The sequence below is a fragment of the Sorex fumeus genome, unplaced genomic scaffold (assembly GCF_029834395.1).
Source record: "Sorex fumeus unplaced genomic scaffold, SorFum_2.1 ptg000046l, whole genome shotgun sequence".
Taxonomy (NCBI): domain Eukaryota; kingdom Metazoa; phylum Chordata; class Mammalia; order Eulipotyphla; family Soricidae; genus Sorex; species Sorex fumeus.
Genome location: NW_026606103.1, coordinates 7,674,744 through 7,690,498, shown reverse-complemented (window position 1 = coordinate 7,690,498; position 15,755 = coordinate 7,674,744).

Genomic DNA, 15,755 nt, shown 5'->3' with positions numbered 1-15,755 from the left:
GATGAGGGGTGGGGGAGGGATACTGGGATCAGTGGTGGTGGAGAATGGGCATTGGTGGAGGGATGGGTACTCCATCACTGTATAACTGAAACCCAAGCACGAAAGTTTGTAAATCTACAACTGTACTCATGGTAAAACAAAAGCCAAAGAACCTGATTCAAAAAAGAGACAAAAGTCCTTAATAGAAATAAGACCAAAGAACATGTATAGAAGGCAAGAAAACAATGAAATTGTGTTTACATAATATATCATTAGGGAACTACAAATAAAAACAACAAATCAATACCGTAGTACTCATATTAGAATAAAGAATACCATATAAGATCTAAAACCAAGAGAGTATCAAATGTTGGTGAAGATGCGGCTTACAGGATCTCTTATTCATTGCTGGTGGTAGTGTAAAAATGGTTATAGTGATTCTGGAAGACTCTTTGGCAGCTTCTAACAGAAATACACAAGATCTAGCAGTTGCCCTCCTCGGTATTCACTGAAAATAATTGAAAATGTGTATCTCAACAAAACCTTTTATATAAGTATTTATGGCAGCTTTATTCAAAATTGTCAAACCTTACAAAACAATTAAGATATCCTTCAGTAGGTAGCTAGATAAACAAATAGTTGTAAACCAGACAATGAATATTACTAAATATATTACTAAATATTACTAAATAAAATGAGCTATTGAGGCTCATTTTATTAAAAAATAAATTGAGATAATGTAGTGGAAAAGGCACTTGCCTTAGTATGCAGCCAACCTGGGTTCTAACCCTGGAACTGCATATGTTCCTCCCGGTCCCATCAGGAGTGATCCCTGAGTATAGCCATTGTGACCCCAAAACCATCATAAAAAGTTCTACCAACTCATGATGAGACATGAAAGAAACTAAAATGCATATTACTTAAGTGAAACTAGATTATATGTAAAGGCTGCAGTCTTTCAAGTTCAAGACATTCAGAAAAAGACATAACTACATAGCCTTTTACGCATCAGTGTGAACTTATCACTTATAGAAAATGAACCACTCTGAGCCAAGATGTTGATAATGGAGTAATTTGTACGGGGGCCAGGCATATATGGGAAATCTCTGTATTTTCCCCTTAATTTTATTGTGTTTCTTAACTTGCTCTGAAAGAATAGTTCTTTTTTTCAAAGCAACCCATTTAGGGGAACCCTGCACACCAGTACAATCTGGTCCATGTTGGATGCTATATTAACTACTTGCAGTACCTATTTGATTTAAAACTTCTTTTGTTCCCCCTACCCTCAAAAAAGTATTCATTGTTATCAAGATCGATTATGTGATTTTGCACAAGATTTCATTATTAGTAATGCTAATACTATTATATTATTAGTAATATATTATTAGTAATGCACAGTGAACTGTGGAATTTGGGTGTCCTCAATGGTCACCTTGTTTTATACTTTTCTAAAAGTTTGTAGAAGCTTCCTTATCTATCTTTCCTCTTGCTTCTGGTGGCTCAATTAAGTGGGGAACCAAAGAGGTAGACATGAGGAAAGAATGCCTCCTCTTTCCTACCCTCTTTGGCCAGCATCATTTCTAGGAATGCCTGGACAGGTCCAGGTTGGGAAAGTCTGTTCCAATCCCAGTACAGATATTCTGGGTCCAGCGCCTTTTCCTCACAGAAGAGAATTTTGGGAGGTGAAAAGGTGAAGTAAAATGAATTCACTTTTTTTTCAAGACAGTTTTCTTTTAAAAGTTAGTAAGTAAAGTAAAGGCCCTCCCGTTGATCGTCGATTTGCTCGAGCGGGCCCAGTAACGTCTCCATTGGAGACTTTGTTGTTACTGTGTCTGGCATATCGAATACTCTCGGTAGCTTGCCGGGCTCTCCGAGAGGGGCGGAGGAATCGAACTCGGGTCGGCCATGTTGGCTGCGTGCAAGGCAGATGCCCTACCCGCTGTGCTATTAGAACATAATGAGAGAGAGAGAGAGAGAGAGAGAGAGAGAGAGAGAGAGAGAGAGAGAGAGAGAGAATATGTTCAAGAGAGAACAGGGACTTCTTCAAAGTGGAGAAAGCAAAGATGCATAGAGGTAATTCTTCCAAATGGATTTTTCCTGAAGTCTTGCATAGATAAAAGTTAATCTGGGCATTGTCACAGGAAATCCTTGCACCACTGAGAATTTCTCATAATTTAATTTCTTGCACTATTGATGGTCTCTTCATAAATTTCTTATATATTCTTCTATAGCTTCTCCTTCTCTAAGAAATCCACCCTTCTCCACCTGGGTGAAGCCTTGGATTTTTCTATCTTTTGATGCTTCGGTTTCTCTCTCTCTCTCTCTCTCTCTCTCTCTCCTCTCTCTGTCTCTCTGTCTCTCTCTCTCATTCTCTCTTTCTCTCCCTCTCTCTCTCTCTCTAATTAAACCCACTTTGTAAACATTCTTCACCTTGGAGATTCACCTTGGGGATTATTCCACATCTAGATACTTTATTCTCTTTTTTTCTTCTTCATTAGGATGAATTCTGTCACTGGCATATCAACCTGATCATAACCTAAGATATGTACTGTAGATTTTTCCCCTCTAAAAAATACCTCTCTCTCTTTCTCCTTCTCCTCCCCTTCCCCCAGTTGTCTCTTTGTCTCTGTCTCTTTCTCTGTCTCTCTCTCCTCCATCCCACCCCATGGCACACACCCAGACAAATAACCAAGTACAGGCAGGGTTAAGCTGCCAAGAAATTTCAGATTCATGCAGGACCTGAATGTCCAGGCAGGGATAGATGAGCACAGGAATCTCACTCACATGCATGTGGCCATGGCCAAAGATGAGAAAACGTGGAACAGGAATTGTGGAGGCCCAGTCACAGGTGCATAGCACGTGGAACTTCCCCTCGTGTGCATGAACTGGGACTGGAAACTAAGGTAAACCAGAACATTAAGGAACCATTAGAATATAGCCTAGGGAAGCCCCAGGGACATGGTTTCAGACCAGGGAAGTGTTCAGGGCTAGAGAGTGACATAGGGGCAGGATCTAGTCATCAGACACTGGAGGTGAGTAGACCCTGTGCAAAGGGACTGGGACATCATACAGTGCCAGGGACAGGATTAATGGCATCGTACCCTAGTGAAGGAGCAACCTAGACATTTGGGACATTTACTTAAACTGCAGAATAAACTCTTTTTATCTTCTGTGTTTTTGTATGCAAATCTTTCATACAATTCTCAAGAACCCACCAGAGCAGGAAAATCCAGTTTCACACTTTCATAACCACTCAGAAGGATGTGTGGTCTCTTTTGTCACCATAGAAGACTTAAATCCATCCCCTTTCTTACCTTGAAATAAGAGTTACTAAAAAGGATGATACAATGGGGGGGCCAGAGGGATGGTACAATGGGGAGGGTGCTTGTCTTGCATGCTGACACCCAATTTCAGTGTTGGGTACCACATATGGTCTCCCGAACACCATCAGGAGTGATCCCTGGGCTCAAAGCAGGGGTAAATGCTCAACACTACTGGCTATTCAAAACAAAACAAAACAAAAAGAACATCAGGGCTGGCAACCCAGCTCAGAGGGAGGGATGGACTGTGTATCAGCAATGCCTTTCACCACCATGCCAGCACTTTCCAGTCAGGTATTCACTATGGGCTCACCTCCACCTGCTGAGTATTGGCAGGGAGAGAGAGCTGACTGACTTCCCAGTAGAGTTGCCAAGGCTTCCTAAAGAAGAGCTGAATATGTTCCTGGGCAGCACTACAGGCCGGTAGGGCTTTTCATCCACCGCTGGAGGAGAGGCTTCTGCCCCCTAGGAAGGGGAATGGGGCACAAAATGTAGATCTTTTATTTATTTATTTTTATTAGTGAAACACCATGAGATACAGTTGTAGAACTACACGTTTTTGTGCTTGGATTTCAGTTATACAATGATCGAGTACCCATCCCACCACCAGTGCCCATTCTCCACCCCTACCAATCCCAGTATCCCTCCCACCCCCCACCCCCCATCACACCCTGCCTCTGTGGCAGGACACTCCCTTTCGTTCTCTCCTTTTGGGTGATATGATTTGCAGAAGAGGCATTGGGTGGCAATCATGGTCAGTCTAGAGTCTACTTTCAGCATGCATCTCCCATCCTGGGCAGATCTTCCCAGCACCCTTTATTTGGTGCTCCCTTCTCCATCTGAGCTGCCTTTACCTCTAGAGTGCGGCTGGCCTCAAAGCCATGGAGTGAACATCCTGGTATTTATCACAGCTGTTCTTGGGTGTTAGTCTCTTATTATGTTACTTTATGTTACCCAAATGAATGCAATCTTTCTATGTCTATCCCTCTCTTTCTAGCTCATTTCACTTAGTATATTTTCCATGTAGTACCACTTGTATGTAAATTTCATGACTTCATTTTTTCTAACAGCTACATAGTGCTCCATTGTGTAGATGTACCAAAGTTTCTTTAACCAGTCATCTGTTCTCGGGCACTCAGGTTTTTTCCATATTCTAGCTATTGTAAACAGTGCTGCAATGAACAAACAAGTGCAGATGTCACTTCGACTATACTTTTTTGCCTCTCCAGGGTATATTCTCAGGAGTGGTATTGCTGGGTCAAATGGGAGCTCAATTTCTAATATTTTGAGAATTGTCCATACTGTTTTCCAAAAGGGTTGAACCAGTTGGCATTCCCACCAGCAGTGAAGGAGGGTCCCTTTCTCTCCACATCTGCGCCAGCACAGGTTGCTTTTGTTCTTTTGGATGTGGGCCAGTCTCTGTGGTGTGAGATGATATCTCATTGTTGTTTTGATCTGCATCTTCCTGATGATTAATGATATAGAGCATTTTCTCATGTGTCTTTTAGCCACAAAATGCAGATCTTAGGTTAGAAAACAGTTTGCCTCCATGCCCACAGTGAGGCATGGGCACGCCGATTGCCATGGAGCAGCGGGACGTGGGCTCGTAGTGGACATGTCCTGCCCCCACGGCCTCTGGACACCTGGAAGGAGCCGTGAGCATGTATTGTGGGGTGCACGCACCAGGAGCTTCATCGTGGACATTACCGAGTATGACATAGTGAAAGACCAAGAATTAAGCACACTGAAGGTTGTGTGTTCTCGGGCTCTCCAGGCGACTCTTTCTCACCTCCCAAATCTGGCGTCCTCGAGCCTCTGTGTATGGACTGGACGGGGATGGCTGTTGGTGATGGGCAGGCAAAGGAAGAACAGGGCCACGCAGGTTAATGATTAGTTGCCACTTATTCAATCTCTCCCATCTCACACACTCCTCCTTCTTAGCCCCCCATTCCTCCATCCCCTCTCACTAGATTCAGCCTTCTCTTCACTAGTCTCCCCACCCCTACTTGACTCTCTCCTGTTTGCCCTCTAGGCCCAGTCTGGTAACAAAATCAACATAAGAAAGCCCTTCCTGAGGTCCCACCAGGTTCAAAGGAAACACCACCTTGAGGCAAACCAAAGCCTTTCCTGACTGCCTCCAGCAAAAACCCCTTACAGTGTTTTTCTCCTTTCCTTAGTCCAAAAACTCACTCAACATCTTAATGCTAGTTATTTTTGTATGGACACAGTAACAGATACATTGAGGCTTGTAGGGCAGCTCTCCTGGGAACATCTTGCCACAGACTCAGACTACAGCACTCAGGCCAGATTAATCATTTCTAACCTTAGCAGGGTCCGAATCTAGTTACTACTTTTTGGATCACGACAGCATTTGTCCATGACCATGCTCTTAACTTACACTTAAGCATTATGGCACTTTGGCCAGGGTAGCCCATAGCTTACTGCTTGCCCTGGTTCCATCCAGTCCCTCATCTGGACCCTGCTTTGGGGAGCACTAGGTAGTAAGGGCAGCTGAGACTTAGGTCGACAGAACAGATGCCCAGGAGGAAAATATCACTGAGAGTCATGTTACAAAAGCATAGTATATACTGTCTTCTTGTGTCCATACAAAAAGGACATTATTCTGAATAAACTATGCAAAGGACTTAGGGAGAAGAGAAAAACAATATTTACAAGTTAACAGAACACTGGAGCCATAGCACAGCGGTATGGCATTTGCCTTGCACGCAGCCAACATGGCCGACCCGAGTTCGATTCCTCTGCCCCTCTCAGAAAGCCCGGCAAGCTACCGAGAGTATCTCGCCAGCATGGCAGAGCGTGGCAAACTACCCGTGATGTATTCGATATGCCAAACACAGTAACAACAAATGTCTCCAATGGAGACGTTACTGGGCCCACTTGAGCAAATCAATGACCAATAGGAGGACAGTGCAGTGCTTTAACAGAACACAAAGAAAGAAGTTACAAGTAAACACAGAGGAATGGGAGCACTGTGGTGGAAGCAACCGAATAAACCTAAACTACCTGAGGCTATGCAGGAATGACAGAACAGTGTTTTCCTACAAAAGACCATGCATTTGTTCTCGTGGAGAGAAGGGTGTAGATGCCAATACTGCAACCAAGGGCAAAGGAGTGGATGGCAGCACATCAAGTGGAACATTGAACCCAGGGTCAGAGGAAGGGGCCGGCCTGGCTAGCCAGGCTCTGGACAAGTTCAGGAGCTGGAATATGACATTCCCTGGGCCTGATGGTTCCTCTGCCACCTTCCACTATCAGCAGACTTTTGGCCACAGCACTGGTAACTCTGATGGGCAAGCCCACCAGCCCACGCCATACTCAGGGCATGATGTGGCCCTCTGTGCCGTCATCTCCCCATCCTCTTATGGGGCTCTCTGATGCCCCAGCCCTCACTCAATGGTGCTGGGGGCTGCTCCTGGGCTCTGCCTCTGCTTCTGGGTGTTGGCTGTCAGCCTCAGCCCTCTGTCTCCCTGGAGCTCCATACCGGGCACAGCGGCCAGTCCCAGCTCCTCGCCTGTGGCAGCATCCTCACTCAGGCCCTCCCATGGAGTCCAGCCCACGGCCGTGTGCTCTCCTCCTACGTGGCCAGCAAGCTGTGACTTCTCGCTCCACTCCTAGGGGCTCAGGGCTCCTCCTTTGCCTCTTGTGGCAACCATCTGCCTCCTCTTGATGCTTCCGCCTCCTACAAACCCAGGGAGCAGCTTCCTCCCTCGGCTATGGGGCCCAGTCTGCTGCCATCCCACTAGCATATGGGGTCCAGGCAGTTTCCTAAAATGCCCAGTCTACCCTCCCTGCTGCGAAACACAACTTCTACTCTTCCCAGCCGCTGCTGCCTCTGCTGCCCTGTAGGGCCCGGCCAGCTGTTCAGCCCAGACGAACTGTTTCAAGGGTACCATCCATGGAAACGTCAGGCTCCTGTGGGGCACAGTGGGCTGCTGCCACATCATGGTAGCTCCTTACCGCATGCAGTCACCCTCCACGGCCACTCCCTATGCTGCCTGTAACTTCCTGCCGTGGCCAGCCAGGTGAGCCTGTGATGGGGCAGTGCGGCCATCTGCAACCTGCCCATCCATGCCCATGAGCCACCGCTGCCATCTGGGCATACACATCTCCCCGACCCCAGGCCAACGTGACAATCCCTACAGAAAGGTGTTCATCATGTGGAGAGACGTAGTTCCATCAGACTGTTGGCCTGGCTTGCTGACTGCGGCTGTTCACCCAAGTCACAGCTCTCCTTCTGCTGCTTGCAGAACAAGTTCTGACCAGGTTCCCGAAGCCTGCCCACAGTTGCTTCTGATCACGCACACTCTTCAGAACACTTGCCTGTAGGCAGCTTAGGAGCACTCTGGCTGTCAGTGTCGTCTGTATGGTCATTCTGGGGCAGGGCACCACAGGGAGGAAAAGAGCAGAGCTGTGGAGTGGGTTGCAGACCCAGGGTATGGCTACGATCACGATCACAATCATGATCACGATCATCCAGCTGTTCGTCAATTGCCTCGAGAAGTCACCAGTAACGTCTCCTTTGCCCTAGCCCTGAGATTTTAAGAAGTGCCATATTCAAGGCTCTTTCAGGGTTAGGAGAATGAGACCCATCATTGTTACTGGTATTTGGCATATTGGGTACACCACGGGGAGTTTGCCAGACTCTGCCGTGTGGGCAGGTTACATTCGGTAGCCTGCCAGGTAGTCCAAAGTAAGAATGAGATAATAAGATGTTGCTTCCGGGAACTGGGTTTTATAGTCTCTGAGTCTTGGCCGTTGATGGGATTACACAGCGCCAGGGGGCCAGTTGGTGGATGTGATCCCCGCCTACTGGAATTTGGAGGATCTGGGTGGAGGATGCTCAGCCCCAATCCGAGCAGGCTTGGAGATCTCATCCCCGGGACTCACATGCCTTTGTTCCTCTGCCAGTACCTTCATGCATGTGGAGAGTGGTCTCAGCATGGTTGTGGCTAGTTCTGGAGGTCTTCAGCTGCTGGGGCTCTGCTAGGGGCGGGGAGGGAAACTCAACCCGCCCCCCTCCAAGGGGCCCTGGCGAGGACAGCCAGGTGCGGGGGCTACACTAATCCAGACTCTCCCGTTTCCGGTCCCCTCTTTCCAGTCCCTTCTACCATGTGGGCCTTCCCGAAGAGATAATTTCTTTGATTGTTAAGCACTAATCTATTCTGTTCCTTCACCTCCGCAGAAAATCTTGCTAAAAAGCTTCCACTTTTCAACTCTTTTGTTTCTTGAGCCACACCAGGAAGTGCTCAGGGTTTGTCCGGGAAACATACGAAGTGTTGGGGATCAAACATGTGTCAGTCACCTGCATGACAAGCACACTACCCCCTGTACTACCTATCCAGCCTTGTCACCTCTTTTTGTATTTCTTGTTTTCCATATTCCTTGAGGGTACCAAATAACCCTTTTCAGTTTGTATCTTTTCACCATTCTGCAAGTTCATAATGGTTCATTAATATCTCTAACCATTGTAAACATTCTTATTTTTATCCTCTGTGCAGTAATGCCCTTGGAACTATTCCCTGATTTATTAAAACTTCTGACTATGGGGGGTGGAGTGCTAGTACAGCGGGCAGGGTGTTTGCCTTGCACGTGGCTGACCCGGGTTCAATTCCCAGCATCCCATATGGTCCCCGGAGCACCGCCAGGTCCTCTGAGTGCAGAGGCAGGAGTAGTCCCTGTGCATTGCCGGGTGTGACCCAAAAAGCAAACCAAAACAGAAAAAAAAACCCTGCTGACTATGGCTAGTGTTAATGAACTTGCCTACCATGCAGCTCACCCTGGAGCCCCACCAGGAGTAATCCCTGAGCACAGAGCCAGGAGTAAGACCTGAGCATTGCCAGGTGTGGGCCAAATCCCTAAATGAATCCATCTGATGGTTACAAATCATGCCACACTGGTGACTGGAGGGTCTTGCAGCTTCAGACTGTGAGCTCTTGCTCAGTGGTTGTGAGTGTTGTCTTTGTCCTGGCACAAGGGAATCAGTACAGGGCCATTTCCCTGAGGTAGGAAATATTAGTACTAACATTGTCCAACATGAGTGGATTTTAAATTCAACTCTGAGGAGGAAGTCCACAAGATACACATTCTCACATACCAGATTCAACTTTTGTCAGCCCACATTAGTGGGTAAATTTTTATCTAGTTTATCTCTTAATGAAGGGTTTATCAGTTGGAGCATATCGGTTTTACCCAAAATTGCCAGATCCAAACTCCTGTCCTACTAGAGTATCAAAAACAAAATAAAACAGAACCAGAAAACCCAACGTTGTTTTGGGACCAGATAATAATACCAACGTTTAAGGCACTGATTTTGCATGCAGCCCATCTGACTCTAGGCCCAGCACCATAGGGTACCCTGAGTACTGCCAGGATGAGCCCAGACTTCCCATCCTCCCCATCCCCTCCAAATCGAACCTCTTATTCCTGACACTATCTCCCATTCATGTTCCTCTAATGAGGTGTCACATGTCTTCCTGTTTTCCTGTCTTCCCGTCTTCCTCCCTCCCCTCCTTTCCCTCTTCTCTCCCTCCCTCCCTCCCTCCCTCCCTCCCTCCCTCCCTCCCTCCCTCCCTCCCTTCCTCCTTCCCTTCCCTTCCCTTCCCTTCCCTTCCCTTCCCTTCCCTTCCCTTCCCTTCCCTTCCCTCCCCTCCCCTCCCCTCCCCTCCCCTCCCCTCCCCTCCCCTCCCCTCCCCTCCCCTCCCCTCCCCTCTCCTCCCCTCTCCTCCCCTTCCCTTCCCTTTCCTTCCCTTCCCTTCCCTACCCTTCCCTCCTCTCTGTCACTGTATCTGTCTCTCTCTCTCTTTCTTCCTCTCTCCTTCCTTCCTTTCTCCCAGGGCTTCACATGCCCCAGGCATGGGCTCTTCTGCTGAACCAAACCCCGAGCCCTCTTTTTATATCTTCCTAATTTTTTTTTTTTACTAATATGGAGTGATAGCACAGGGCTGGAGTGATAGCACAGCGGTAGGGGGTTTGCCTTGCACGCAGCCAACATGGCCGACCCGAGTTTGATTCCTCTGCCCCTCTCGGAGAGCCCGAGCCCAAGCTACCGAGAGTATCTTGCCCACATGGCAAAACCTGGCAAGCTCCCCATGATGTATTGGATATGCCAAACACAGTAACAACAATGTCTCCAATAGAGACATTACTGGGCCTGCTCGAGCAAATCGATGAACAACGGGAGGGCAGTGGCAGTGACAGTGAGTGGCTTCATTTCCTAAATGTTACTTTATTTCCCATTATATATATGCACATATATGTGTGTGCATATCTAATATATATGTAGTATATCTATTTCAATAGAGAGATAGCTTAAAGATGCAATTGTGTCCAGTTTGTTAGACTTGGAGTATAATTTTACTAGTTTATATGTCACAGTCACAGTCACAGTCCTCTCGTTGTTCATCAATTTGCTCGAGCAGACCCAGTAAGGTCTCCATCGTGAGACTTGTTGTTACTGTGTTTGGCATATCGAATATGTCACGGCAATAGCACAGCTGTAGGGCGTTCGCCTTACAAGCGGCCAACATGGCCGACCTGAGTTTATATGTATAATGCATAAAATATACACATGCATATTTATATGTACATCTATTCATAGGACTATTATTTCTGAGCCTTGAAATCATATTCCTTCATTCCTGAATATCTCTAGCCATTTTAAACATTCCTATTTTTAGCCTCTATGCATTATGCTCTTGGCAAGGAACTATTCCCCCAATTTATTAAAACTGCTGACTAGTCTTGACTCTTCTTCTGCTTTCAGAGATTGTGGCTGGAGTTCCCCGTTTATTTTGTGACATTATTAGAAGCAAAAATCCTTGGGTAAGAGTGATACAATTTCCAATTATAAAACTCTTCCCACATAAAATTGCTACCTGTTGGGTCTGGAGATATACTATAGCACTTGCCTTGTGTGTGGCTGACCTGGGTTCAATCCCCAGAACCACAAGTGGCCCCCTGAGCCTCTTCAGAAGATATCTGAAAGCAGGAGCAAGCCCTGAACACTGCTAGGTGTGGCACAATGCCTAAAATAATTAAATAATTAATTCGTCGATTTGCTCCAGCGGGCCCAGTAATGCCTTCATTGTGACACTTGTTACTGTGTTTGGCATATGAAATACGTCATGGGGAGCTTGCCAGGCTTTGCTGTGTGGGCAAGATACTCTCGGTAGCTTGCCTGGCTCTCCGAGAGGGGCGAAGGAATCGAACTCGGGTCGGCTATATTCGCTGTGTGCAAGGCAAACGCCTTACCCGCTGCGCTATGGCTCCAACCCAAATAATTAATTAAATGAAATTAAATACAATTGTTATTTTCACCACATACTTTACAATATGCAAGTTTCCTGATGTGCATTTTGGTTAAAACACGAAGGTTGTGTGTATTTCAGAATATTATTTTATCTAAATAATTAGAGTAAAGAATAATAATTCAGAAAAAAATAGTCATCATATGCCTCATGTATCATGCATTCTATTGGGGAGGATCAGGGCAGAGGGACCCAGACCTGGCAGTGCTCAGGCTTACTCTTGACTCTTTTCCCAGGGATCACATTCTGAGGACTTTGGGATGTGCAGTGCTTGGGATTGTATCTGAGGCCATTTGTGTTCAAGGCAAGCACCATACCTACTAGAGTGTTTCCTGGCCCTCTCTCATATGAGGCATGCAATCACCACACAGCTGTAACCTCACTTCTACCGTATTTTTAATGTATTCAATTTTTCAGCTACCCTCAAAGACATAAATCATTGATTTGTGTCACTCAAAGAACCTATTACAGTTTTAAAATCTTATAGAGTAGCTTATAAATAAAGAACCTAGTCAAATTACTTGAAACCATTTTGAAAAGACATATTTAAGTTAAAAACATATTACATTTATTAAAATATAATTGTAATATGCAAAATAATACTTTAATATTTAAAAAAATTAATCACCTATGGAAAAAGCTAAGATAGGATTGGGGGTGTATGATCCACAGGAGAATGAGGTATACCGAAGAGAGGAGAATGCAGTTGTGCCTAAGTGGTGGGTAACATATGTGAGCTCTTGTGTCAGTGGTTACAGACTGCTTTCAGGGATTGTGGTTGGAGTGCCCTAGTTATTGAAGTTCTTCTAAGAAACTTAAATTTCAGGGCTCAGGGACCATATGGGGTGCTAAATTGCCAATCTATGTTCGTGCAGACACAATGTTCAGGGTTAAGTGACCTGTCCAAGGTAAATTCAAAGCTAAAATGTCATCAGTATTAGATACTATCTAATAACATAGCATGCTATCCCCAAATCCTTCCTTACTGCCTTGGAAAACAGATTCATCTTGCAGAAAAAAATATATATATATTACTCAAAACTGGACCAGTTCTAAGTAATTTATTACTGAGAGTACAGCTGACAGGGCACTAAGGTTGCATGTGGATGATCCGGGTTTCTTCTCTGGCATCCCATCTGGTTCCTATGCTGAGCCAGGAGCACCACCAAATGTGGCTCATGGGCCAAACTGTGCTCCAAATATTGCACAAAAAGCAGTACTTGCATGTTTTTCCCAAATGACCTACTTTCAATTTTTGCCACAGATGTATTCTACGTCTACCCAGGTGAATCACCTTTTCTGTTATTTTGACTATTTTCTCACCTTGTAAGATCCGTTTGTATTAATTTTCAAATTCACCACATAGATTGAGGTTCCCACCCAATTTGGAACCTTCTGATGATAACATCATCATGAATGTGTAAATGAAAAAAAAAAGTTCTTTAAAAGGAGATCTGATGGCTGGGGTTATGGCTCAGGAGTAGAGCCCATGCCCTTAGCATACATGAGCTCCTGGATTTGGACCCTTGATATTTGACACGCCCCCAAAAATTATTTTTGATGAAAAAGAGCCTAATATAAAGTCCAAAGGGGTCACTTTCTTCCTGTTATCCTGCTCCTCCTCTTCATCTTTTTTCTTTTCCTATTCTTCCTCTCCTTCCTCCCTTTTCTCCTTCTCCTCCTCCCCTTCCTCCTTTACCTCCTTCTACTCCTCCTCCTCCTCTTCCTCCTCCTCCATTTCTATTGAACCAGAGTTTTAAAAACTCTCAGTTTAGGGAAGAAGAGATAATAGTAATAATAAATAATAATAAAAGAGCCAGAAGTAGTCCCTGAGCACTCAGGGTATGGTTTCTAAACAAAACAACCGCACTCCAAAAGAACTCATTTAAGAAAGTCTGTTTATTTCAGTTTTAATGTGGACCTGAAATTCTTTTTTTTTGTTTTTTTTTGTTTGTTTGTTTGTTTTTGGGTCACACCCGGTCATGCACAGGAGTTGCTCCTGGCGCCGCACTCAGGAATTACTCCTGGCGGTGCTCGGGGAACCATATGGGATGCTGGGAATTGAACATGGGTCGGCTGCATGCAAGTCAAAAGCCTTACCCACTGCGCTATTACTCCATCCCCTGCACCTGAAATCTTACGGCAATTCAAGTATCAGTTTTTATCACTTGTATCACTTGGCATCCTGTTGCTCATCAATTTGCTTGAGCGGGCACCAGTAACATCTCCATTCGTTGCATGCTAGTGTAGCCCAATGGCGTCTGCTCACTCCAGGAACACAAAGAGCTTCAAACCATTTGTTCGGGGTCTTGATGAAGAAGTCCGACCACCTCGTAGGTGGGCGGCCAGGTGTTCTTTTGACGTCCCATGGAACCCAGTCAGTAGTGGCTCTATCCCAGCAGTTGACTCCAAATCACATTACATGTCCGGCCCTTCTGATTTTTGATGTCTTGGCAAACGAGGCAGTGTCCCTGATCCTCAATTGCGGATGGAGGTTGGAACTCCAGATTCTTTCTATCACTTGAGTGAAGCATGATACTCCAAGCATAGCTCTCTCAATTCTTCTTTAGAAGACCCGAATAGCGTTCTCATCCTGTTTTTGTAAGGCCCAGGTCTCTGAGGCATATATTAGTGCACGGAAACAATGGAGTCAAAAAGATGTGCCTGGAGCCGAAGGTTCTTTGTCCTCTTAACAACTTCTTCAACACTCTTGAAGGCATTGCACACCGCTCTCTTCCTTCTGTGAAGCTCAGGTGCCAGGTCATTTGTCATATTGAGTTCTCGACCTAGGTACACATAACTGCTGCATTCAGAGAAGTTCATTCCTTGAGAGCAAATGGAATATCAGGAACAAATTTGTTTCTCAGGAACACTGTCTTCGTGAGATTCAGCTGCAGTCCGACATTTCCACACTCATGGTCGAAGTCAGCCAGCATTCATGCTGCTTGGCTGATGTTTGGTGTTATTAGAATGATGTCATCAGTGAAGCGGAGGTGGTGCAGTTGCCAACCGTCTATCTTCACTTCCATATTGCCCATTCCAATTGTTGCATGAAATTCTTGAGGGTGGCACTGAAGAGTTTTGGTGAAAAGGTATCACCTGCCGAATGCCCCTCTTTATGTCAATGATTACTTCTTTGCAGAATGGTGAGATCCTGGTGGTGAATCTGTAATACAGCTTGCGGAGGATTCTGATGGACTGAGTTTGAACACCCTGTTTGGCTAGGGCTTTGATAACCACTTCAGTCTCAACAGAATCAAAGGCCTTCTTCAAATACATGAACATTATACAAAGTGGCATCTAGAACTCTTGCAAAACCTCAATGAGCTTGGTCGCTGTGTGGATATGGCCGATCATGCTGAATCCTTTTTGGAACCTGGCTTGCTCACATGGTTGTCCTTCATCTATCGTTCTGCCAATCCTATTCAGAATGACTCGAGTGAACAAATTTTAGATGACGGACAACAGGCAGATTGGGCGATAGTTGCCAATGTCGTGGATGTCTCCCTTCTTGTATAGTAATACAGTACTGCTGGTTTTCCATTGAGACGGAACCTTGCATTCAGACAGGTAGTGTGTGAAGAGCCGAGCCAGTGTATTGATGAGTACTGATGGCAGATTCTTCAGGTGTTCGGGTCTGACCTTGTCTGGGCCAGGTTCTGTTGGCTTCTTTACCAATGAAATGGTGTGTCAGGTTTTGAAAGGGAGAACATTGGGAATGACATATCCATCCTGCAGAATTTGGAATGTGGGCAAGTGGACGTGGCTATTGAAAAGATCCGAGTAGAAGTCGTGGATAACACTTCCCAGTTGGTGGTCATTCTGGTAGTTCTCTTAAACTTTGCAGCTCTTTCTTCCTGCTCCGTGAACTAGAATTTTGCATGAAGAAGAGGGTGGTCCAATCCCGTTTGGAAGTTTGGGACAATAGTGACATTGGTCTGGCAATACCATTGATTGAATATGATGTGGTCAATTTCATTGTGGTACTCTCGACCGGGAGACTTCCATGTCCAACATTTAGATTCAGCCTTCTGGAACTGTGAGTTACCATGGATGGTCTTGGCCAGCACAATGAACTCAGACAGTCTCTTACCCTTTCCTGCCATTCTCGGCCATGGGTCCCGGTGTG